This window comes from Solanum stenotomum, chromosome 2 (genome assembly GCF_019186545.1).
Source record: "Solanum stenotomum isolate F172 chromosome 2, ASM1918654v1, whole genome shotgun sequence".
In the NCBI taxonomy this organism is placed as follows: domain Eukaryota; kingdom Viridiplantae; phylum Streptophyta; class Magnoliopsida; order Solanales; family Solanaceae; genus Solanum; species Solanum stenotomum.
In genome coordinates this window covers 55,157,827-55,180,628 of record NC_064283.1, presented here as the reverse complement: position 1 = coordinate 55,180,628, position 22,802 = coordinate 55,157,827, and positions in this window count along the sequence as shown.

The following is a 22,802-nucleotide window of genomic DNA, read 5'->3' as shown; positions in this document are numbered from 1 at the left end:
TATGGGAGATGTCTTTCCAGAGGTCCTTTTTAGTAGTGGAGTGATGCTAGAAAGTGAAGGTTACTGATCCTATCGTGATAATGATCATGTGAAAATTTCGTCTAAAGTTATAAATGAGGAGAAAGAGAAGGATGAGGCTTTGCTATGATAAATAGCTAAATGTGAGCCCTTACTTGGTTTCGAATAAGTGATGCAAGCAAATTCTAGTTGGTATGTCAGAAATGATAAGAGTAATCCCGTTCCATAACCAGTTATCCAGCCATCATTCGAGGACGAATGATCTCGAGGGGGAGATATTGTAACACCCCAGAAATATTTTAAGCTAAGACTTGAACTATCCTTCGTAGTGAGTAAGATTTTATCGAGGAATTTAAATTTCACCTATGTGCTATAAAAGGTCACTAGATGTAGCACCTTGAGATCCAAAAAGAACTAAGGGGAAAATCATTAGTCATTCCTTAGTTCTTCTATGTTTTGGGTAAACTTCAAACGACCATAACTTTCATTACAAGATGAGTTTGGTCACCCATAAGATATCAAATGAATGGTCTTTAAATTATCTTTCCAACACCACCGAGTTTTATAAGTTTCAAGGTTGGATGAGTGAGATATTCCCTTTTGAATTCAGGATGTCCAATTAAGGAAATTTACCCAAAAATAGTGAGGGGTATTTTGGTCTTTTCCTTACCCAATCAGATTTAATTCATTTTTAGTAAGGTTTTAGCGGTGTAATATGATTGGGTTCAGTTTTATAATCCTAATATACGCCTAGGTTTTTAGTTGAGAGTTCAATCAGAGAAGAGAAGAGAGGAGAGGAGAAAAGAGGAAATGATCAAGGCATTTGTCGAGGCTCTTCAGTTTTGTTACATATTTTTGCCAGGGGTTTGATCCCTACAAGGTATGTAAGTTTTCATAGTGTTGGGTTCATTCACCCACACGTCAATCACGGGTTTCTTCTACGAATTTCATCCATAAGTTTGAATATGTTGAGTTCTTGATTAGTGTTGATGAAGTTCATTATAAATCTTGTTTTGTTGGGGTTTTGATGAATTCTTGAGATAAAAGTTAGTGATTTTATGTTTTTTTAGTGGATTAGTAGGTACATACCTTGAATATTCGATTCTAAGTGATTGGGAAAGAAACCATTTGATTTTAGGTGAATTATTGTCCGAAAATGAGAAAATAAAATTCATCGGGTTTTCTGTGTTGGGGCCTGGCGCCCTGTGCCAGCCCGTTCGCCCCAAATCCTCTTATGTAGTTTAGGGTCTGGCGTCCCACACCTCATAGTGCGCCAAGGTCGCCTACCCCGTCGAGTTTGCAGTCGGTTACTTCGTTTAAGTTCATTTAAAGTGTACCTTCTTTCCCTTTTGATTCTAATCACTCTAAACTACTTCTAAACACTAGAAATCATTCATAACATAAATCATAACCTTGAATTTATAATTCAAATCCAAGGTAGCGTTAATAGTTATGTTTTTGAGATTTCTTCCGAACATTTTGAGAAAGTCCCTCTAAGTCTTTTTGAGGAGTTTGTGACAATTTCCAATAACTTGTTCAAGACTCAAGTAAGTGAATATGAGAGTGATCATCGAGATGTTTCATATCGTGAACCATAACTTTTGAATTAATAATTCAGATTCAAGAGAGAGTTAAAAGTACAGTTCAAGAAAGCTTTTGAGTTCAAATGTGAATCTTCTGCGATCAACTATCGATTTGAAATAAGTTTTGAGAAAGTAAGCATAAGAATGGGTGGAGTTTTATACATGAGTTCCATATTGTTGTGTAGTACCTTGAGTCAATTCGTTCATGATCATAGTTCCGCATGAACTCCATAAGTTAAGTATCCTTGAGGGGAGTAGCATCTTCGAGTTCTAATTCTTTGAGCATTGAGTTCTAATCCTTGTGAGATTATATTCCTGATTATGGAACTACTACATGTTACCCATGAAGTCCTTGAGTTGACTAGTTCATGCCCACAATTCCGCATGAACCTATAAGTTGAATAGTCTGGAGAAGAGAAGTATCTCTGAGTTTATGAGTTAAGTAGTCCATTCCCATAATTCTGCATGAACCCTATAAGTCGAGTATTCTAGAGATGAGAAGTATCTCTGAGTCCTTCAGTTGACTAGTTCATTCCAATAATTTTGCATGAACCCTCTGAGTCGAGCATTCTTGAAACGAGTATTACCATTGAAGTTCTTGAGTTCAGAGTTGCTGAGTCTCGAGTATTGTATGGTTATTAAAAACCTTCAATTGAGTCGTTCACATCTATAATTCGGCATGAACTTTATTTTGAGAAGTCTTTTATAATTTTTTCTAAACTTGTTTTAAGATTTGAGCACTTGAGTTGAGAAAGGATAGAGTTGAGTTCATTTTCTTTAGAATGATATATGGGTACTAAGTATTCCCGAGAGTAAATGTTTTCACATTTAAAAGAGGAGGAAACTGAGATTTCCAAAAGATTTTTGAGTAGTTTGAATAACTTCCCTTTTAAGAGAAAGATTTTGAGTAATAATCTCAAACCACAGAAAGAGTTATGTTTTTAAACATTTGAGCTGACTATATTTTTGGGAGTAGTATTAAGCACCGATATGGGGACGAGTTAAGATTACTCAAGTCTCCATAAATCTTGTAGCCAACGTGGTAGAAAGGGTTATACTTTTTAGATGATTCCTTAATACTTTTTAGCATAGACTAGTGGATCCACTTATATGAGAGGTTCTCTGCCCCAACAAAGTATAAGACGATTCTGGTAGAGTGGGCGAGATCTTGGATCAATACATAGCTCATAGTGGTGGTTGTCGGTTACAGATCGAATCTCCCACAAAGTTATATTATATTTTATATACAAATTGAGTTGTTATTGTATTTTTCAATACATTGAGTTGCTATCTACTATTTTAAAAGTTTTCCATATATTGCATCTTTTATTGTTGCTTTAATTTATCTTGAGTTGAGTATCCAGAATTGAGTGTCTAGAACTGAGTATCTTGAGTTGAGTATCATACCTTTGAGTTGAGTTGAGTATCTTTGAGTTGAGTAACTTATTCTTGAGTTGAGTTTATTTGAGAAGAGGTAAGTATGTTTTCTTTTTTTCAAGTTCAAGCTTATGTTATGCTTTAGAATTCCCCTTACATACTCATACATTTCATGTACTGAGCCATTTGCCCTGCATCATTTGATGAAGCAGATACGGGTATTCAGGATCATCAACATATGTTTCATTGATACCACATGTCGTTTGAGTTAGCTATGGTGAGCCTCTTTGCTTTCAGAGGGTTCCACTTGTACTTTCAGTTATATCAGTTGTTTGGATGTCGTGGGTCTTGTCCCGACTTCCATCTTTGTCAGTTAGAGGTTTCATAGATAGACAGTAGAGTTTCAAAAGTCTATTCATTTCTTTTGTTAAATGTTGTAAAGATTTAAGTTTCCTATTTTAAGGCGAGTTGAATATATTATTTTTATTTAGAGTTATTCATTTGAGTTAAAGCTTTGTATTTGAGTTTCATGAATTTTATTCAGTTTTTAATCTTTTGTATGTTTAAGTTAGCCTTCTGCTTGTAGTCAGCCAGGATGAGGGTTTGCTTAGGGACCAACAATGTCTCTTAGGTCTCGGCCACATCTTGGGTGTAGGCTCGTGTCATGACAACTCAATGCCCGAAGGCCTATGCATGAAATCTCTCGACAATCTACAAGATATGATATAAGTAAAAACAGGTCTAACTACTTAGTTAAAAGAAAAGCTAGCCTACCTGGATGCCAAGCAACTGCTAAAGAACTCTGAACACGTGCCTCTAGTCACACCAGCATAATAGAAATATTCCCACTATTGTAAGATGACTCAAGTTCGGATCAATTTCAAATTCTCAAATTTTTCTTCATGTCAGCTCAATATTAAATTGGCCAAATATCTCAAAAAAATTGGAACTCCGCATGAGGTTCCTTTTGAGTAACATGAATCCGATTTTTACAACTTGGTCGCTTTAGTGATCTCATACATCTGGCTGGCTTGGGCTTCCATGGAGATGGAGGAGACTGTTCACATCTGCTCCTGCAGGGCTTTCTCCACAACAGTGATCTCGGGTCTGGAAGGGAGACAATCACGAGTGCTATTATATCTCATGTTCCTTCAAATGTTTCCATTGTTGTTGAGCACGGTTAGGAGTCTTTAAACTACTTTCATCATCTTTTCATGGGATTCAAAGGTACTTCTCTTTCCATTTGCTTTATATTGTGAATTCTAGCTTCATTTTTGTGTTTTATTTTCTATTTGAACCTCGATTCTTTTATTCAATTCCTTAAAAGTTAGCTTTTCGTACCATTCGAGGTTCAAAATGAGCTTCATCTTCACCCAAATTTGGGGCATGTGATGCTCACATCATTGGAAGTATAATGACCGAGTTAAATTTTCTATTTTATTTTCGATCTCCGAGGGTCAATTTTTCACCTCATTTTTTGTTATGAATTTTGTGACATTAATATGAATATCGCTAGTCTTGTATTGATATATAGTTTTTTTATATCATGACGGCAATCTGACGCTCTTTGAAAAGGTAACGGTCTCGAGTAGTAATTCTAGTATAGTTTCAACTTCGACGTAGGTTGAAACTTATTTCTTTAGACTTAGCTTAGTTAGACACTATATAAATTGGGTTGCATATGATCATTAGAAAGGTTGTAGGGTTAACTCTTAGTTATACATCCCTTAGTTATGCTTCGTCCATTTTTGGGACTTTAGACTAGTAGCTTAGTCTAGGTTGATCATAGCCTTCACTTGATTAGTATAGAATGCTTAGATTACTTTAGTGGATTTAAACTTAGTTTTAGATTAGTTGGTTGCTTGTTTAGTGTGGTTTTATATTTATCAAGATAATTGTGCTTATTTCTATAAAATTTGTGATTATGGGCTTGAAGCCTTGGACTTGAACTGGATGAAGTTTCTAGTTTATAGAACTATATTGTGGAGGCTTTACCTTATTAGTTTGTGTGATACGAACGTATTATAACTTGTTTGACTGTGATTGGCAAACATCAACTGACATCTGCATTTGACCATGTAATGAGGTAGCGGTGAGAAAACATGGATTTTTAGTTTTAAAACCTTTATGCTTCAATTTCTATTGGATTTGGGCTCCTAGGAGAGTATTTGTTGGTTTATTCGCACACAAAAGGTGATTTTTTTTAGAAAATCTTTCCATCTATGTAATATGCAGTGTACCATTTTGTATATATTTGCCTTTCTTGGTCACTTTTTGTCCCTTATTGTATATTTTGTACATATCTATGATATGGTCGCTTTCTTACCTTATTATTTCTTCCACGTTAGCTATATTCTAATTTTATTTATCACGAATTGATTGTGCTTTGACTTGCCTACAAGGGGTTTATGGTAAATGCCATCACGATTCAGTTTCGAGTTGTAACATATTGTGGTGTAAAAATAAAGAAATCAAGAAAAAGATATAACATCTTGCACTTCTTATTCAAAAGGTGAGAAATCTAATTCTCTGGTTCCGGAGAAGAAATGGTAGAAATTGCAGCCACCCCTCGAATAAAGTTGGTAGATTTTGGCATTTTGATAATTTTGAAAGTCAAACAATGACATCTTATTCCTATTCCTTTTAATCTCTAAATTCATTGGCAAAAGTTTATGTGAAAATAATAATTGTAGTCCTTACATAGGATTTTATCATACCTCTTAAAGAGTGAGTAATTGATATGAGTCTTAGCCGCCATAATATTGAAGGGCAGCAAGTGTTGGTCCTCCAGCTTCGGGAAACTCACATTTTGCGATCATTAAATAATTTTGAAGGGCACCAAGTGATGATCCTCCTTCTTTGGGAAATTCAAATTTTGCGATCATTAAATAATTTTTTTTAACAAAGTCCAACTAAGGAATTTAATATCTTCCATGTAGAATCCTCTATCACACGCAATAGGCAGGGTGCAATAAGTATCAGGGAAAGAAAATTAAGCAAATAGATATTATACTTTAAATAGGCTAACCAAGAAAGTCAAGTAATTTAAATCCACTCTTATTTTATCTCGTTATCATAAAGATCCTCTTTGTTTCCTTACAAAATAGATTGGCAGTGTATTGGAAAATAAATTTATGCATATGGAATTTATTGATTTTCTAAGTCGTAGAGTATGTATAGCATTATTGTTAAAAAATGTACACTTTTAAATATATTTTATAAAATAGATTTTCAGAAAAGTGTTTTTGAAAAAAAAAAAATTGTGTTGGGCAAATTCATTTGAAAATTATTTTTCATAAGCAAATTGTGTTAGACTAATCATTTTTAGAAAGTGCCTTTGAAGGTCAAATTACGGAAAATAGAAAGTATCAACATACTTTTAATATTAAGATTATTTTATAGAGATAAGCTATTTTACATATCTATTATAAAGGTTTTAATCAAATTTTTATTTTTATTAAATTAAATGCACATATTAAAATTTTAAATCAATAATATATCTTTTTTGGGAGGGATGAAATCTATAATTGTTAAAATAATTTTTCTTTTTTTAACTCTTGCAAATATATTGTTGTTATATTTTTTACTAATTCTGAAAAGTAATACTTAGATTAATATATAAATATATAATATAAAATAATAATATATAGACATAAGATAAAATAAAAAAATCTATTATATAAACATAAAAAAGAGTTTTTAATTAAAAATTAACCAAACTTATGACATACGCTAATTAATTAATAAGTGATATATTGATAAATATGCATATACATAAGGGATATTTTAGTCTGGAAAAAATAATTTTCTGCTCCTGCTTTTGTTTGTTTTAGAAGTAGAATGCTTTAGCTTTTTTCCAACAACATAAAAATTGCTTCTACTTCAGTTTTAAAATAATTGTACTGATTTTCCAAACGCTTAATTTTTTTTAAAAAAATATTATTCTTTTCTCAAAATAAGTGTTTTTGGCCTCCCAACAACAATGCCAAACAAGCTCTTAGATTCGTTAAAATCACAAGCACAAAAATATATCCTACTAGGTTATTTTAGGTTTGTACAATTTTAGCACAAACTGCTCCTTTTCTTTAGTGTTCATTATTTTTATGTAATTCTGGAAAAAATTCATTTACTTTTGTAAAATATTGTAAAAAAAAATAATTAATTAGGCTAGCATAAGATATAGTGCATAAAATACCACTCCCTAAACTTTAGATTTTTGTAATTTTATAATATCTCATGATGTTTTTGTAAAACTACCATAAACTTAAGTAGACGAATGATTAACATTTCAAGGACACTTAATCCAGTTCTAAATGTCAACAATCGTTAGTCAGTATAATAACCCAACTAAATGAGTTGGGGTCAAATCCCACAGGGAGTGGTACGTGTTTAAGATTCAATAGGAAAGTACGATTATGCTCAAGTCAGCCATAGGAATAGATATTTACGAATAAAAACACAATTCAAATTGAGGGGTGACACAAATGTCAAATACAGGGGTTTTGGTTTTAACTATCAGCTACAACATCAACAAATAACTGGCAGATGACAATAAAGAGACGGGTTCTTAGGATGTGATTCGATTATAGGCTAATGTAGACAAATGGGCAATTGAAACTGTTAGTAAATAGCTGTAAATTAGTGAATAACCTAGGCTTTAGAGGGGATAAACTTTCTCTCGAATAATTTACCCCGAATCAAGTTGGTTTTTCTCGAACACCAACAAGCATGGAAATAAGAGCAACCTTCGCTTTAGTCCATTCAGGCTCTCGAGCTGAATGTGTGGAAAAAGGTTTAGGATTAGCTCTCTCGTGTTGAACCCATAATAACCCAATAACCACAGACCATCAATTCAGTAATCTTGGTTTTAAAACCTCTCTCTCGAGCAAGGCAAAAACACGAAGGTAGAACTTCATTTGAAATTGCAATTCTTTATATTGAACCACAATTACTGATTGAAATCACTTCTAAACAACATTTAAACTAACAATTAACAATACCCACAAGCTAAATCAGCCCATAATCACATAATCGCACCCCAAGAATTGGGGTTTTAGCTAGACATCATAAAATGATAAAAATTGTTACCAAACTGAGTTTCCATCAACTGGGTAAGATTAGTTTTGTCCTTACAAAGGTCCAAATTGAAGAATATGAAAGACCCACTTCCAATTTCTCAAAAATGGAAAACTTAAATTCTTCAAAGCTAAGGAAAAATGTCTCCAAAACTCATAGTTCAAAAATACGATACTTGATAATGATAAAAGCTCTTAAAATAAATGTTTAAAAACATTTTTATAGTCGCCAAAAATATGTTGTGAAGGACCAATCAACGCAGTAAGTCGGGGTCACCGATCAGCTCGGCGATCAGCCCTTTGACCCATTTCATCGCCTTCTTGCTCAGGATCCTCAAGGTCTATAAATTTGTGCGATCTAACACTGGATCGCGGAACCACTCGACAATCCGCAGACTGCGCCTTTCTCTCGTCTACTTGATTTTCTCCTTTAGGGCTTGGCACACTAGAACTTTAGGCTGTCAAGAAGTCATTTGTTGACTCGCCAAATGGAATTGGCGATCACCACACTCTCTTTTCTTCCTTTTTTTACCTTGCTTCATTCCTTTTTGCAAATTAGTGTTGTTGCTTTGTTCATCAATCCAAATACCTGGATATCAAGCCTTTTACATCAGTTATTGACAGAAAACAAGCATTTGAGGACACTAAATCTATACAAATAAAGCCCTAAATGTGTCCAAATCTAGGACTCATCAACACCCCCAACTTAAACTTTTGCCTGTCCTCAAGTAGAACTCAAGTTCAACAGTTCAAAAAGGATGCCTCAAACAGTACTACACAAGACTAAATCATGAATGCACACAACAAGACTCAATTTACTTATGCAAGGATCAGTTGTGCACTCAAAGATTCAAGTTGTGACTAACTATTATCAAAGATTCTCAAGTTCACAATACTTGCTACAAATTCAAGTTCTAGCTTCACAAAGGTACTCAAATGCCCTCACATAAAGATGATTCCATATTCGTACACAATGGTTCAACAATTTATAACTTTGGAATCACAACAAATCTCACACTCACAAAGATGAACACATGCATGACTTCACAAATAGGTTTGCCCTTATTTTCCAATCAACCTTCGTTTTCGCTCAGTCAAGATAAAAAAGGTCTTTTCAAGGCTTGTAAGGGATTGAGCGTAAAAGTATGGTCATTTAGCTCAGTGATTGCTATCCTCATGAAATGTGGTGTGAACAACACTTCCTTTCCTTTTCTTCTTCATTCTCATTCATGATCAAAATTCACCCCATTATTCATTTTCCAAGAAACTTTGGACACCTGATGAGTCCATAAATTGGACTCATTTGGGCTATATTTTTAATAGAAATTGTGTCCTCAAATGCTTATTTTATCCCGATATCTGATGAAAACCTTTAAGTTTCAGTTATTTGAAGTTTGATGCAAAACATGGGCACTACTTAGCAAAAAGGATCAAAAGAAGCCGAAAGAACAAAGAAACAAAGATCCGTGAATCGTCGAACCCATTGAGTGAATCGCCAATAGAGAACATATTCACCTTTTGCTCCATTGTGCTGAGCCCTGAAGGAAAGGAGAAAATTGGCGGCAAAAAGAAGCAATCGACTAATTGCCGAAAAACTCCGCGAAGCAGTGCTACATCGCCCAACTATTTAGGACACAAAGATGCTGAAGAAAAATGATGAAAGACGACGAAGTAAACCAAAGGGCGGATCACCAAATGCATTGGCGATTCCTTCTAACATCGCAAAAAGATCCTTCAGAGCATATTTTTTGAAAACTATAATTACTAGTTCGGTTTTTATTTTTAAGGGTGAATTTTTTACCTTGGTTTACCTACTTTTTAGTTTATTAAGTTTTAGATAGAGTTTTTGAGATATTCTCTCTAAGTTTTGGAGAGGGTTTTAAAGAACTTGGAGCTTCCAAGGGTTTTATCTTTAAGAAATTGGACTTAGGTTTCTTGGATTCTTCACCTTTTGCCTATCTAAGGACTTAATCTTGCATACCCGTTGATGGAAACTGAGATTGATATACTTCTTTATCTTTTTACATGTGTGGCTAAAAACCCCAATTCTTGGGGTGTGATTTTGTGAATTTGGGTTAGATTTGTTATTGGGTCTTGCTTGCTGATAGTCTATTCGTAGTTTAAATGTAATTTTATTTAGTGGTTGTGGATAAATCTAATGAGGTTGTAGTTGCAAGTATAATCTCATATATGTGTTTTCGGCTTGCTTAAGTGAGAGGTCATAAAACTAAGACCACTAAATTAATGGCCAATGCGAGTGGGTCAACATGAGGTTCAGCTCGAGAGAGTGAACCCTAGTCCCATGTCCACAAACTCAGCTCGAGAGAGTGAGTGGGTTAAGGCAGAGGTTGTTCTTCATGCGGAAAGTAGGTGTCTGAAAGGAACCCGTTTGAAACGGGGTAAGTTGCTCGAGAGAGAGCCAATCCCCTTTAAAGTCTAGTCTAGTCACAAATACTCAATGAATTTACTATCAAAATCATGTACCCAATGATTTACTCTATCGTGTATTCCTATCACATCCCAAGAATCCTGTCTTCATATTTGTATTTTTCCGTATTTTCACTGTTTTAGTTGCGTCTTGCTTACAAACCCCCATTTGATATTAACGCTTGCGTCACCCTATTTAACTTGTTATGTTTTTACTTGCTAAAGTCTTTAGCTATGATTAGCTTTAGCACGTTTGCACTTAACCACTAATTTTCACACCCACTCCCTTGGGAACAATCCCAAGCCTTGGTTGGGTTATTATACTATTGCACGATCGTAGACACTTGCATCAAAATGTGTGTCCTTGATTACACAAACATCAAAATGGAGCTGCTGTCGGGGAGTGGTGTTACGTGAAAGTTTTTTGTTTAAGTCAAATTCTGCTTTCAATAATCGTAGTTTACTAATCTTATTTTTAGTTTTGTTTTTCTTTAAATTTGTTGGTATAGGTAGGTTCCCTGAGCATGGCTGAGGGCAATGGTGTCAACTCAGTTGAGATTAAGCAAGAAGTACAGAGGGACTAAACATTACCCGCACTGGTAACTCAGCTGAATGAGTTGGCCACTAAAATAACAGAGGTGGAATACCAGTACAAGAGTCAAGAGAGGTACATACCTCCTCACGAGAGGAAGCAGTCTAGAGACATGGAGAACAATCGTGTCAAGGACACACTCCAAATCATTATCCAAAAGATCATCGAACAAGATCAAATGTTGGAAGAGATGAAGGAGAGTATTGAAGTATTAAATCAAATGGTTGGCACTCACTCTAGATCGATCCAGCTAATCAGGACACTCCTGAATTATACGGTGCCGCCTCTTTACTAAAACGAACTATTGGGGTTACCTAGTAACACTAGGGCCAACCCAACCAATGGGGAGTGAGTAAGGACTCGCGTGAGGCAACGACGTTAAATAAGGAACTTCTTTGGAGGCAACCCACGACTTTAAATGCTTTAATCTACTTTCATAAATAATGGTGTGTTAGTGGTGCAGATTTGAATGAGGAAAGTGGTGAAAAATACAGATTGGCAAGAAAATGGACAGTCGGCGCATCGCCGAAAAGGTCAGTGAGCCCGGCTTGATCCGCCGTTTGGGTCAATTCAAATTCAAGTCAGAGCCTGTAAAACTCGGTGAACTTACGAAACAGTTTGACGCTTCGCCGACCAGGGTGGCGACCTCGATGTAGACTGCCATCTTGACCCCTAAGAAATTGAAGAATTTTAGCTATTAGAGGGAAAGTGACCACTCGGCGAGTAGCTAAGTGGATCGGCGAGTGCGACTAATGTCGCCGAATGGGCGCGAACTGGATGGTTTATAATGAACAAAAGACTAAAAATTTGAAATTCTTCACTTTCACTCTCTCTTGAATCTCCTAAACTCACACTAAGGTAGTATTTTCTTTATTTTATTAATGTTTTAGCATTATAGTTTGTTGATTTGTTCTCGGATTTGGAATACTTTGCCGCTTAGCTTTTCAATTGCATTTTAATCAGCATCAAAAGATGGTTTTCGAATCCCAAGTTTACATTCGAAAATTGTTTACTCATTTGCAATAATTGTCTCTTACTGATGTGTGTTGAGCCTCTTTGGTAGGATTAGAATCCTTAGTAGCCTATTTTAATTTAAAAAATCCTGCTCGTATGGTTTGACAGTCAAATGCCCATAATTTTTGTGCTTTTTAATGAGTTGGGTCGTCATTGCGTGTCGTTAGATTGATTTGGTTAAGTCTGAGTACCCCATATTTGTGCTAAATGTCGAAAATTTGCTCAATGATAGAGTGGGTGACACCGCTCTTAAGAGAAAATAGCATCAAATTGCCAAATGCGGCAGGTTCGGGAGAAATCTGAGTATCCCGAGGTGATGGGTAGTATGGATCTTGTTCAAATTTTATGAGTGTGTGCTTTGATTTCAATTTCGGGGTTTGCGGAGTTGAATTTGAGATGATGGGTTGAAAATAGGTAAGTTGGGTCATTTGGCAAGCTGAGTCGAGCTCGCTAAATCACTCAGCGATACGCCTATTTTCTTCATCTCGCATTTCTTTTCATGTCAAAATTGGATATTTGATTTTGTAACTTTCGGCGAAAATCCATGGTTCGCCGAAGGCACTCGGCGACTCGCCGAAAGTACTCTTTATCGCTTTTTATTTGTACCCCTAAGACCATTATGCACTGTAACTTTCGGCGGACAAATCCTTGCTCACCAAAAGTAGTCAGTGATTTATCGAATGGACTTTCCTATCGCCGACTTGCCCTAACTGTTTAGCCCACCTCATCAGCGAGTTAGACTTAGCTCGCGAAAGTTGTTCGGTGACTCGCCAATTAGATCTGTGAGTTGATCTGCAACAAGATTTGTTGTGCTAGAGTTTGATTTTGTTTTCTTAATTTCTCTCGATCTTTTGCAGATGTGGTACGCACCAATCTAACCGAACCACCCCACAAAAAGGAAAGGGGCATTACAATAAATTAAAGAGGATCAAACCCTCCAAAGAGGAGAGGGAAAGACCTCCAACCGGAAGACAAAGGCAAGAGGAAGAAACATATAGCTAGAAAAGGAGTAGCTATTGAGCTAGATTTTGATGAATCAAAGGATGAACAACCTCTGATTAACCGAAGGGATTTGCTCCAGACCAGATCTTAGCCCACGGCCACCAGTTCTCCCTCAACTGCCACTTCTCTAACTACAGACTCAGTGCCAGCCCAGGCACCATAAGTAACTACGGCACTTCCTATAGTTCCTCCAACGAGGCTGTTAAATAGATTGAAAGGTGATGGTTTACGGACCATCATAGAGGAGAAGTTACTATACATGGAGGGTCTTGAAATCAAGCATCCTGATGTACTTGAAACTCTCTGATACCATGGATTCGAGTAGTTCACACAGCCCCGAGGCCCTTACATTCCTTCTTGGGTAAGAGAATTTTACATTGCTTATGGGGAGTTAATGCCTACGAACAAGAAGAAGGCAAGTGAGTTTCGACCGGTGAAGTCGGTCATGGTCACAGGCAAAGAGGTGGAGTGTCACAGTGAGTATATAATGTTTTAATAGGTTGACCGCTGCACTCTGTACTCCCTGACGAGAGATTGCCGATTGTTCAGTCCCTGTATAATTTGAAGGGTTGGTTGGCTCTAATGATTTCTGACACCACCCTGAGGTGGATGAATGCAGGGGCTCCTATTGAGAAGAGAGAGAACAGCGCCTCCAAGTTCTGGTTTGTCTTCATCAGAAGCTCCATAATGCCATCCCAGAACGAGTTTATTCTGCGCCATCCTATGGCGGCTTGCCTTGATTCTATCAAGGCCAGGAGGTGGATCGATCTCGCCACAAATAATCAATGAATTTACAATCAAAAGCATGTACCCAATGATTTAGTCTTCCTATATTCCTATCACATCCCAAGAATCCCGTCTCCAGACTTGTATTTTTCCTTATTTTCACCATTTTAGTTGCTTCTTGCTTACAAATCCCCATCTGCTAATTGACACTTGTGTCACCCTATTTAACTTGTTATGTTTATATTTGCTAAAGTCTTTAGCTACGATTAGCTTTATCAGGTTTGCACTTAACCACTAGTTTTCACGCCCACTCTCTTGGTAACGATCCCAACCCTTGGTTGGGTTTTTATACTATTGCAATATCGTAGACACTTGCATAGGAAGTTTTGTCCTTGATTACGCAAACATCAACACCACATTTCTTTTTGCAACTTTATTTCTAAACTTTTTCATTCTTTTTCTTCTCTTTTTTTTGTGTATGGAGGGGTTCCATCCTTTTCATAACCATGGGTAGAGGGGTATCCCTTTATATTATATTTCTTGATTTACATTCTCTTTTCACCACACCCCCAACTTAGGCCTAAGTTGGTTATTCAAACAAATCACATCTCATGAGGATTACAAGTGAAGAGATAAAGAAAGGTCATAATTTCATCAAGTTTCTTCCAAGAAAAGGATAAGGCTCAAAGGGTGATCAAGCAAAGATCACACACTCACAAGGTAGGCCACAAAAGAGGTATAATGTTAAATTGCTTCACTCTTTAAAATTGTTGCCTAAGATACTTTCAAGAGCTCACATCACTTAGTCAACCAGACCAACGGGGAAAATTCTAGGTGTCATCACACATGGTTCACAGTAAGCTTATCACACAAGACATTGAAACCAATGTCAAACAAGACTCCAAACTTTTGCTATTTTGCAATGTTCATTACAAGAGACTCAATTCAATAATTGGCTAGTCCCAACGAGATGCAAAAAGTTCACATATTGCCTATGCAACTTCATTGGCCTCATCGTAGCCGCACATTCATGTTTGTTCAATTGAGAGCACTATTCAAGTCATCGATATTGATCATAACCGATACTCAATTTTTCAAAAGAACAGCCACATTCAAATACAATCAAGAGGTGGCACAAAAATTTTCTGAAAGGTCCGAAAATCATTTACAATCAAACTAAGGGGCCACAAACTCAAACATCCACAAAAATAGTGCCAAAACACAATATATAGCACAGAACACAATATATAAACAAAAATAATGATCACAAGAGGTAGGTATGGAAATATCTCACCCCACCACAAACAAAAAGCAACTTGTCCTGAAATGCAATAAATCATCCAAAAATCAATAAAAATGACAGAGAGGGAGGTAAAAAGGGATCTTGTCTACAAAGTCGTTCCATCTGTCGGGGAATAAGTGCTCGGTGGCACACTCTGAACTTGGGTCTACCAAAAAAGCCTGCACAACTGCATCTACCATGGCTCATCAGTCTCCGTAAGGCCCTCGTACGAAACCTCTTCAAGCAACCCCAAGCATCTCATCATCCATCTCAGCCTCAGACTCAGGATCAGCCACCTTCTCAGCTCGAACATCATCTCTAGTGGTATTCGGAGGCATATCTGGCTCAACTGGCACATCTGGGCTCACCACTGTACCTAAAATCATAGACATATCAGTAGACTTCAGCTAGTTCATATCTCTCCTCAGTGCATCAATAGTGGCCTTTAGGGCCGTCACCTCCTCTGTGGCCCCTTAGCAATGGTCGCACACCGCTATCCTTTTCGCAAGGGCATCAATAGTGGAACTCAAGGGTGTCACAAAATCAGCAAGGGCTCTCTCAATCATGCCAGGAATTGAGGCCTCAAATATGGAGGCGCGTCTATCCCCAGAATGGGCTAGCTGCCCCATCCGTAGCAATGCAGCCTGGGTGAGTGGAGGTCGGCCAGCAGCAGTAGCAGTACCAGATATGGGGGCAGAGGATCAGTAGAGGAACTGAGAGTAACAGAAGGGGTAGCATTAAATATATCTGAACGCCCAGGGGCTGGAGTAGGCAAAGGTGCCTCTACAGGTAAAGCATCTGTATTCATAATCGGGAAAGTGTCCACCGGGGTTGCCTTCTTCTTTTTTGCCTGATCTTTCAATTACTCAGCCTCAATGCACCAAATGTCGGTAGAAGATGTGGGAAACACTTCAACATCCTTCTTCTCATCCCTAGGCACCCGAGCTCATCTGTACAACTCAGTGATCAACAACGGAAATGGGAGGGAAGTCTGGCGCTGCTTGGCCCTCATAAGCATCTCATGTGCAATAATCATCCCTAAGTTCAGCCTCGTCTCATTAATGAGGCAGCCAAGACAGGCTGCTTTAGAATCGACTCATTTTGGGATGGCATAATGGTACTATTGTTGAAGCCAAACCAATACATCGCTGCTACATTGAGGTCCTTCTTTTCAATAGCTGCCCCAACCTCAAGCCACTTGGGAGTACCATCTTATATTAGAGGGGCCAACCACTTTTCATGTTATCTAGCATTTTTGTCTTGATTATGTACTGACAGTCATCGTCAGTGTTATTTGAGCACTCCAGGACTACATTGATAGCATCACTATCACATTTTACTTTTCTTCCCCTGAAAATCACATGGTCTACCGGCTTGAATTTTGTGGCCAACTTCTTTCCCTGTTGCACCAGGGCATTGTAGGCACTGTAGAATTCTCTGACCCAATTTGGAATGTACGGGCCACGAGGCATAATGAATAGCTAGAATCTGTGTGATCTCAGGCAACTCATGATCTCAGGGTACCTATCTATGACACCATCAGTAGACAACATCTTCTCTTCTATGATTGTCCTCAATCCCTCAGTCTTCATTATGTTCATAGACCGGGGAAGAGGACCTTGAACCGGTAGTGCTAGGACCATAGCCTGTGTGGGAGCAGGAGGAGTAGTGGTGGCCTAAAGAGTCCTGATCCTAGATGGACCATTCATCCTCTTGGATCGCAGCTCCGCTCTGTGGGGTGTTAGTAGCTCATATTCAGGCTCAAAAGTTGCAGCCTGATGCTCATGTCGCTCACCCTCACTCTCATAAGTGGTGAGGTGAGTGGCATATATGTCGTCACTGTCGGAGCTGGCCTTCGATGATTCAGGTGCATGTGCCTTTCCCTTACCTTTTCCCTTCCCATTTATTCCCTTAGCCCTCTTGCGGGGCGGCATGTCTCTACCTTCTATTTTAGATCTATCCATATTTGCAAAGCAGTGAGGATAGTTAGAAACAATTCAAATAAAACTATAGAAAAATAGTTGCAGACAGACTCATCGAAACGGTCGACGAGTCGATGAATCACTTTGGCGAGCCAGATTGGGCTCGCTAATAGGATAGGCTTAACAATTTCCCAGAAAACTGGTATGTCGAAGATGGGGTGGGCCTTTTGGGGAATTGCCGACAACATTCGATCAGCAAGGACTACCCCATTGAAAGTTATAATGCATTATCAGGGTTAGGGGCATACAAAGGGCGATCAAGAAGGACTTTCGGTGAGTCGCTGAGTGCACTCAGGCTTCTCGCCGAAAGTTACAGATCCCTAAACTCAACTAAGCATGGAAATAAAGGAAAAAAAGGGGGATTCAGTGAACCGCCGAGTGGTTCGGCCAGCACGACCCAGCTCGCCAAACTGCCCAATGTGCCTACTTTCAACCCAACTTCCAAACTTCAACCCCGCAATCCCCGAAAACAAAAATCAAAGCATGCACTCCTTTAGTTAAACCCAGACCCATTACACCCATACCCCCCGGGATACTCAGACTTCTCTCGGTTTGTCCAAATTTGGCCATTTAACAACTTTTGCCCTTAATAATGACGTCAACCACTCCATCATTGGGCAACTTTTGGCATAAATGCAGGTTACTTATACTTCACCCGACTAGACCCAACGACAATTTAAGCACATCCCAACAATTTAGACCACTTTTTAAGCAAAAAATTTTGGGAAATCAACAATATGGGCAATTACATCTTGATATTCAAATTAGAATAGGCACACAACCATACAATTATAGATTAGAGAGGCCAAACACACATCATTACGATAAGAACAATTACAACTGAGTAAACACCGTTAAATATGAATTCGGGGTTCGAAAAACCAACCTTTAATGCCGAATATAAAAGTTGCAAAGCTAGGTAGCAAAGAATCTAACTCCGAACACACAATAAACGACTAATACGTGTTAAGAACACAAAAATATAGGAAAACTACTTTGGGTGTGAGTTTGGAAAGTTGAAAAGTGAGGGAATGTGAAAGATTTTAAACTTTTGAACTGTTGGCCTTTAAACACCGTCTAGTTCTCGTCCATTCGACGACATAAGTTTTTCTTACCCCACTCGGCGTGCCACTAAGTGGGTACTTGCCTCATCGTGTTTTACAAGACATCTAGTTAAACTAAGGGTCAAAACGGTGGATTAAGTCTCAATCGCCGACCAGTTCGGCAATTCACCGATGTGCTTTGGGCTCACCGATTTTTACAAACTCCAACCCTAGAATTTCTAGAGTCCAATGGCAGTCCAAGTCGGGCTTGCCCACCTACTCGCGGAGTCACTGAGTGGATATTTAGCTCGCCAACCTACATTTTTCAAACACATTCTACACTTCAACCTGCAAAATCAACACACAATTATTTCTAACACAATACAAAAGTAGTAAAACTTGGGTTACCTCCCAACAAGTGCCTTAGTTAACGTTGTGGCACGACACAATTCCCCACTCAATCTTCATTTTTGGGGTAAAGACGAGACAAAGCATGACCTATTTGGGTCTCCAACAGCTAAATTGATATGGAATGGGAAGCAGTCATCTGATTTAGCGTTGAGATATTTTCTTTTATCTCATTCAACACTTTGTCGTGTTCTTCAACTCTGTGGAGAATGAGTGAGAGAGTCTGTTACACTTGTCCACCCTCGTACTATTAGGATTTTATCCGCTCATGAGAGGAAATGTACCGATCTTTCTTTTTGTTCGATACTTCCAATTCCATAATCTTTTTTGACCACGAGATCCAGTTGAGTTAGTAGTGTGGCCAAAATCTTATCTTTCTCAGTCCTTTCGTTTGTCTTGGCCATATGATCAAGGAGCTGGGCAACTATTGCACAGGGCAGTCATGTGAGACCACTGGAGAAATTTTGTCATCTACTCCTCTGTTCTCCGGACCAAGACCTCTATAAATATCTGAGATTACATGAGTTGGGCATTGTAGCAATAGTGACATAAATCTTTGCCACAATTCATGGATTGACTCGCCCTCCATTTACCTGAAACATAGGATGTTATCCCTAAGAATCATCATTCTCAAAGAAGAGTGGTCCATTTGGTCACCGTTGCTACAAGACATGCTCTTTCCTTCTGTTCTAAACAAGCAACATGAAAACCAAAACTAAAAATAAGTAGATTCAACTGTAACTAACAAGAACAAAATTAAGCTTAACTAAAGAATCTTAACGAACCCCACTCCCCGGCAGCGGCGCCATTTTGATTAACGTTTCAAGGACACTTAATCCAGTTCTAAGCGTCAACGATTGTTAGTCAGTATAATAACCCAACTAAATGAGTTGGGGTCTAATCCTACATGGAGTGGTATATGTTTAAGATTCAATAGGAAAGTACGAATCAGCTCAAGTCAGCCATAGGAATAGACATTTACGAATAAAAACATAATTCAAATTAAGGGGTGACACGAATGTCATATAAGGGGTTTTTGGTTTTAACTATTAGCTACAACACAACAAATAACACGAAGATGACAATAAAGAGACGGGTTCTTAGGATGTAATTCGATTATAGGCTAATGTATACAAATGGGTAATTGCAACTATTAGTAAATAGCTGTAAATTAGTGAATAAGCTAGACTTTAGAGGAGATAAACTTTCTCTCGAACAATTCACCCTGAATCAAGGTGGTTTCTCTCGAACACCAACAAGCATGCAAATAAGAGAAACCTTCACTTTAGTCTATTCACTCTCTCGAGTTGAATGTGTGGAAAAAGGTTTAGGATTCACTCTCTCGAGCTGAATACATGACAACGCAATACCCACAGACCATCAATTTAGTAATCTTGGTTTTAAAACTTCTCTCTCGAGCAAGCCAAAAACACGAAGGTAGAACTGCATTTGCAACTACAATTCTTTAAATTGAACCATAATTACTGATTGAAATCACTTTTAAACAACATTTAAACTAACAATTAACAATACCCATAAGCTAAATAAGCTCATAATCACATAATCAGATAATCACACCCCAAGAATTGGGGTTTTAGCTAATCATCATAAAAAAATAAAATTGTTACCAAACTGAGTTTCCATCAACTGGGTAAGTTTAACTTTTTCTTTACAAAGGTCCAAATTGAAGAATCTCATAGACCCACTTCCAATTTCTCAAAAATGGAAAACTTCAATTCGTCAAAGCTAAGGAAAAATGTCTCCAAATCTCAGAGTTCAAAAATAAGATACTTGATACTGATAAAAGCTCTTAAACTAAATGCTCAGAAACATATTTTTAGTCGCCAAAAATATGCTGCGAAGAAAAGTCAACGCAGTAAGTCGGGCTCGTCGATCAGCTCGACGATCTGCCCTTTGACCTATTTCATCGCCTTCTTGCTTTGGCCTTCAGCATCCTCAACGTCTATAACTTTAGGCGATCTAACACTGCATCGCGAAACCACTCAGCGATTCATCGACTGCTCCTTTCTCTCGCCAACTTGATTTTCTCCTTCAAGTCTTGGCACACTGAAACTTTAGGTGGTCAATAGACCATTCGGTGACTCACCAAATGGACTTGGTGATCACCAGGCTCTCTTTAATTCCTTCTTTAAGCTCGATTCATTCCTTTTTGCAAATTAGTGTGCTTGCTTTGTTCTTCAATCCAAAAAAATGTCTCCAAAACTCAGAGTTCATAAATAAGATACTTGATAATGATAAAAGCTCTTAAACTAAATCTCCCAAAGTTGTGATGACACACCTATATCCAACTCAGTTGGTGAATCAATTTATATATTAGTTATTTCTTTTCTATTAAAAATATTGATGAAATCATACAAGAACATTGGTAACAAAGTCTGGATATATCACTTACACGTAAATATAATAAGAACATTCAAAGATGATCAAGTACAAATTTCTAAGACTCCTAGATATGTGTGATCCTCTAGTACTCACATCCATAGCTAAGAGTGCACCAAGTGAATTAGGAGTACAAAAATAACATGTAAGTTTCATATAGCAATCCTAATAAAATAGAGGCAAGATTTTAGAAAAAAAAATTGTAATCCATATTATTCATTTATATCTACAACAAATATGATCAATATAAGTACATGATAATGTTATCCAAACATAATGTAAAACAATTATTATTATATAAAGAAATATAATAATGCACAAAAGTCAATCCTACACTTAAAATTGAGATTTATATAATATACAAAATCAATTTGTTCAGGTGATAGTGTTTATGATTTAAATAACATCTACACATCAAATATGAACGGATCATGATCTAAATGTTTTTGAAAGACTGAACCCATTAGAATTTAATCAAATCATACAGGCACATTAAAATACCCTGTATGGGTTTGATCAAATTCTCAAAATATAAAATCAACCCTCAAGACAAACTTATAAGTCATAAACCCCAAATTTTCAACCAATAATGTCGAATCGTACCGGGCACTTGGTCTTAATTAGAGCATCCATAGAAGTCCTAATTCATCAGAGAAAACCTATTGTTATCACGACCAAGACTATCGTTATTGGCACCCACACTAACCCTCCGGTTGGAGAACTCTTACTACAACCCGATTAAACCAACTTAACAAAAAACTAGGCATTTAAAGATACGAAAGGATGTTTAATTGTAGGAATCAAATATAGTTCCCATATATTACAAAGTTTTAAATAAAACTAACCAAACTGATGCGGAACAACAACCCCTAGAACCTAAAAGTTGATGTACCAAAACTCTAAAGTTCAACAATTCTAAGCAAAGGGGGCGTAAACCCAAAACTAAGCAAACAAATATCTAACTAGAAATTCTGATTCTGTAAAGAGTGGACTAAAACATAGAGGACCCATGGCAGCCTGAAAGAACTGGCTCACCATTGAATCCGATCTTGCTCACTGATCTCCTCAACGAGATTTGTCACTTGTTGTCTGAAGATGTGATGTACTCAATAAAGAAAGAGCAAGTGCAGTATCAGTACACAACTACAATGTACTAGTAGGATCACGCGGCTATGCTAGTAAGTAGAACATATATCAAAATTACAACAAGGTAAACATGACATGCACATAATATATACACATCGATTATCATTTTTGGTTCAATGCACGATTCCACATTCTCAATAACAAGTAGATATAAAAAATCCATGGTTCTCTCATGGAACTCAATTTAATGGTCCTCTCATGAAACGCATACCCAAACTGTTAGTGTACCGAAACGTGACACCCGATCCCATATATGCGTCGGAACGTGGCACCTAATCCAAGTTAGTGTGTCAGAACGTGACACCCGATCTAATATGTATGTCGGTACGTGACATCCGATCCATGTTTGTGTGTCGAAACGTGAAACCCGATCCATCCAACAAGCCACAATCACAATGTATATTCTCATAATCATACAATCAACTGTTGATTCAAGGCATAGATACATTCGTTCATACTCAATTACATTAGGTGTGATCAACAAGACTTTATTCACATACATACATGCATAACAATGAAGCAATTACCAATATACATCACACAAAAAATGAAATCAAACCATCACTTACCTCGAACCCAAGCTTGAATCCTCCTAAGAAACTTGATTCTTCCCTTTCCGGATTCTTTCCGCTTGTTCTTAGTCTACAAACACATAATTTCAAACAAGGATCAATAATTAAGGTATTATTTACCTGAATTATAACAAACCCAATAACCGAAGACCAAA